This window comes from Nerophis ophidion, linkage group LG08, assembly GCF_033978795.1.
Source record: "Nerophis ophidion isolate RoL-2023_Sa linkage group LG08, RoL_Noph_v1.0, whole genome shotgun sequence".
Classification (NCBI taxonomy): Eukaryota; Metazoa; Chordata; class Actinopteri; order Syngnathiformes; family Syngnathidae; genus Nerophis; species Nerophis ophidion.
Genome location: NC_084618.1, coordinates 5858836 through 5863835, shown reverse-complemented (window position 1 = coordinate 5863835; position 5000 = coordinate 5858836). Strand labels below are relative to the sequence as shown.

At 40.4% G+C, this 5000-nt stretch overlaps 1 protein-coding gene across 2 annotated transcripts in view; it reads left to right on the top strand.

Annotated features, from left to right (window-relative positions):
- Positions 1 to 5000, top strand: part of dock1 (dedicator of cytokinesis 1) — a 537727-nt gene that overhangs the window by 513124 nt on the left and 19603 nt on the right. The gene's annotated exons all lie outside the window — the stretch shown is intronic.

The window sequence follows — 5000 nt, the reverse complement described above, 5'->3', positions numbered from 1 at the left end:
CATGGCATCTCATAAGCTTGACAACACACTGTGTCCAATGTTTTCACAAAGATAAAATAAGTCATATTTTTGGTTCGTTTAATAGTTAAAACAAATTTACATTATTGCAATCAGTTGATAAAACATTGTCCTTTACAATTATAAAAGCTTTTTTTTTTTTTTTTTTAATCTACTACTCTGCTAGCATTTCAGCAGATAGGGGTAGATCCTGCTGAAATCCTATGTATTGAATGAATACAGAATCGTTTTGAATCGGAAAAACATCATTTTTGAATCGAGAATCGAATCAAATCGAAAAAAATCGATGTATTATCGAATCGTGACCCCAAGAATCGATATTGAATCGAATCGTGGGACACCCAAAGATTCCCAACCCTAATATATAGATATATACATATACATATATATATATATATATGTAGGTGTGGGGAAAAATCACAAGACTACTTCATCTCTACAGAACTGTTTCATGAGGGGTTCCCTCAATCATCAGGAGATTTTAATGGAAGCATTCACATACAATGGTTTATATAGAGCACAGAGTGGGTGGGTACAGGCAGGCGTAGGGGCGTGGTGATTGGCTCATGTGTTACCTAGGAGGTGTTTCCGTCTGTGGCGGCATGTTGAAATGATTTCACTGCGCTTGTTGAGGGATGATAGATCTGGATGATATATAATAAACAGTTTCTCTTTTAAGCATAAGTTGCATCTTTTATTACCACTGCTGTAAGGTGTGCTGGATGCAAGAATTTGCCATGTTATTGAATATTCAACATTATTGTCTTTGAGGTTCCAAATGTGTTTGCTGAGTTCGGTAGAATTCTGCAAAGTCTGGTTTCTAAAGGGGGCCTTGTGATTATTCCATCTTGTTTTGAACGCTCCTTCGGTTAATCCTACGTACGTGTCGGATGTGTTAATGTCCTTGCGTGTTACCTTTGCTTGGTAAACGACTGATGTCTGTAAGCACCCTCCGTTGAGAGGGCAATCAGGTTTCTTGCGACAGTTACATTCATTATTGGTTTCAGAGTCGTTTAGTCTGGGGGTAGGCAGTCCTTTCAAGACATATATATATATATATATATATATATATATATATATATATATATATATATATATATATATATATATATATATATATATATATATATATATATATATATATATATATATATATATGTATTAGGGCTGCAACTAACGATTAATTTGATGATCGATTAATCTGTCGATTATTACTTCGATTAATAATCGGATAAAAGAGAAACTTCATTTCTACCCTTTCCAATACTTTATTTTTTAAAAAACAGCATACTGGTACCATGTCCTTTTGACTTGCCAAATAAAACAAGGCAAGTGTTACAAAAATGTTTTTTTTTTTTTTATAAAGTGCACCATTGTCATGCACAATAGCAATAATTTTTTTTAGGGGAATTTCAAACCTGGCTATTACTTATTCCAACCATTCTGCAATGATGCTGAATGTCTTTCTTCTAGTGGCATGGTGGTAAGGCAGATTGACTTCATGCTCCCTTCGTCTCCAATGTAACGGCATGTATCGCCAAGGTGGCTACACTTGTCCACACATCAGTAGTGAGAGCAATTTGCTCTGGGTGGCTTTTATGTTAGTCTACACTGCTTGGAATGTCTGCTCGTACTTGCTTTCCATCAGTTTGGTAAAAGGGGTCCTCGAGGGAAGAGTGTAACCAGGGTTGAGGACGTGAATCATTTGTCTAAAACCTTCATCCTCCACCATTGATAGTCGTCTCATGTCAGTTAGCAACATATTCAGGATAGCATCAGTCAATGCAGCTGCTTGCTGTGGTGTGCACACCTTCCTTTGTACCAAGTGGCTAATGCTGGCTTGTTTCTTTCTGAAATGAGAGAAACCATATTATGAACATACATAGTAGCATCATTTACATGTAACTCAATACATACCCAGTTGATTTTATTAATAATTTCTGACGTAAAAGGCAAAAACGCCACCACACTAAAAAAAAGCTAAATTAAATAAATGGGCATTGGAGTTGTAGAATGCATCAATAATAACACAGAAATGTAACTCATCAGATCAGAACTGGATCAGACATAGTACACGTTTCTGTTCTGAATAATAAAGGATTCACTTTAGGTTGCCTGTGAATCATAGCATGAAATATTCCTGCACCTTCATAACGTTTAGTTATACTAAAGCATCACTCAAATCTAAATAGATTTATATGGCTTTTTGGGGCCCAACTACATTAATCCATTATGAAACCAACCTGAGATATTTATGTCCGTTACGTTTATTTCCAAATTGGTAACCGTGCGTTTTCTCTCTCAAAACGGAATCAAATGGGCCGTTGCAAGTCGTCGCATCTCCAAGTGAATTTTACGTGAATCGGTGCGTAACCGGTGCCAAAAAAGTACCAGATTCAGTGCCCATCCCTAATCGGAACGCACGTGAGGGTCTAATGCAAGGGTAGGGAACCTAAGGCTCCAGAGCCAGATGTGGCTCTTTTGATAAATCTTGGATAAATCCGAGCTAACACTGCTTAACACAATAAGTAATGACTAATTCCACTTGTAATCAAAGTGTTAAAAATAACGTTCAAAATATTAAACATGCTCATGCATTTGAATCCATCCATCCTTTTTTCTACCGGCAAGAAATCTGCGTTCAAAGGACTCCGGCTTGTTAGTGATTCCCAAAGCCCAAAAAAAGTCTGCGGGCTATAGAGTGTTTTCCGTTCGGGCTCCAGTACTCTGGAATGCCCTCCCGGTAACAGTTCGAGATGCCACCTCAGTAGAAGCATTTAAGTCTCACCTTAAAACTCATTTGTATACTCTAGCCTTTAAATAGACTCCCTTTTTAGACCAGTTGATCTGCCGTTTCTTTTCTTTTTCTTCTATGTCCCACTCTCCCTTGTGGAGGGGGTCCGGTCCGATCCGGTGGCCATGTACTGCTTGCCTGTGTATCGGCTGGGGACATCTCTGCGATGCTGATCCGCCTCCGCTTGGGATGGTTTCCTGCTGGCTCCGCTGTGAACGGGACTCTCGCTGCTGTGTTGGATCCGCTTTGGACTGGACTCTCGCGACTGTGTTGGATCCATTGTGGATTGAACTTTCACAGTATCATGTTAGACCCGCTCGACATCCATTGCTTTCCTCCTCTCCAAGGTTCTCATAGTCATCATTGTCACCGACGTCCCACTGGGTGTGAGTTTTCCTTGCCCTTATGTGGGCCTACCGAGGATGTCGTGGTGGTTTCTGCAGCCCTTTGAGACACTAGTGATTTAGGGCTATATAAGTAAACATTGATTGATTGATTGATTGACTTTATTTATTATTTTTTTTTTAGAGCTTGCCCTCATGGGGGTTCTTCAGACCACCAAGCACCGACATGAAAGCCTGTTTCAGGGTTACGATATTTTTTTTATTTTTCAATAAGTCTCTCAGTTGCTTTCCAGCAATTGTCTTTTTCTTTCGTTCTCGCTCGCGCTCCGGCTCCAGCTCCTACCCCGTCTCTACTCCTGGCTGCTGCTTATAAACAGAGCAACAGGGGATGAGATAACAAGGCCCCAGGTGGGCCATCTACGCACCTTTCGCTGATTTCTAGGCTGGTCCTGGGAACACCCTGCTTCGCTGCAGGCCCGCAGGCCCCCCCCCCCCCCCCCCCCCCACAGTTAGCTTCAGAATAACAATGTTATTACAAAGAATAAGAGACCTGTTATACTCTATGTTGGTCAGACTTAAAAATGCACACGTTTAGTTGTGTTCAGTGCTAAAAAATATTTTATGGCTCTTACGGAAATACATTTTGGATTCTTGGCTCTCGCAGCCAAAAAGGTTCCCGACCCCTGGTCTAATGGGATACTTAGTGGTGGTCTACAACCATGTATTCTTGTTTACAAAAGGCACAAGCTGCTTTGTTTGTTTGCTGCTTTTTTAACAGCAAGACTCTACAGCATGGGTGTCAAACTCTGGACCGCCATTTAATTTAACACCAAAATCACCGCTCATACTCATACTTGCCAACCCTCCCGGTTTTCCCGGGAGACTCTCAAAGTTCAGTGCCCTTCCCAAAAATCTCCCTGGGCAACCATTCTCCTGATTTCCACTCCGACAACGATATTGGGAGCGTGCCTTAAATCAATCCAATCCACTTTATTTATATAGCACATTTAAACAACAATAACGTTTCCAAAGTGCTGCACAGCCATGTTAAAAACAATTTGTTAAAAAAATAATAATAATAAAATAAAATAAAAATATATATATACATGTTTTGCTCCACCAATGACTGAATAAAAACGAAAAATAAATAAATATAAAACCAAAGGCACTGCCTTTATCGTCCTCGTCACATCCTCTTTTCTTCCATATAAACAGCGTACTGAGCAAGTCACATAATATATGCAGCTTCCACACACACACATGCGAATGCCATGCATACTTGGTCAACAGCCATACAGGTCACACTGAGGGTGGCCGTGTAAACTTTAACATTGTTACAAATATGCGCCACACTGTGAACCCACACCAAACAAGAATGACAAAACACATTTCGGGAGAACACCCGCACCGTAACACAACATAAACACAACAGGACAAATACCCAGAACCCCTTGCAGCAATAACTCTTCCGGAACGCTACAATATACACTCCTCGCTACCACCAAACCCCGCCCACCTCATTTTTATTCTATTTTCGAATTTATTAGCCTGTGGAAAAAGTTAATGTTGATATTTACCTCAGAAGGCTGCAAATAGAAAAGAGGCATTCATTTTTTTCATGAAATTGTATTTTTGAAAGTTGATTTTGCCCTATTATGTTATATAAGCTCTGCCTGTTCCATGGGAGGAAGCCGGAGTACCCGGAGGGAACCCACGCAGTCACGGGGAGAACATGCAAACTCCACACAAAAAGATCCCGAGCCCGGGATTGAACCCAGGATTACTCAGGACCTTCGTATTGTGAGGCAGACGCACTAACCCCTGTTCCACCGTGCTGCCCTATT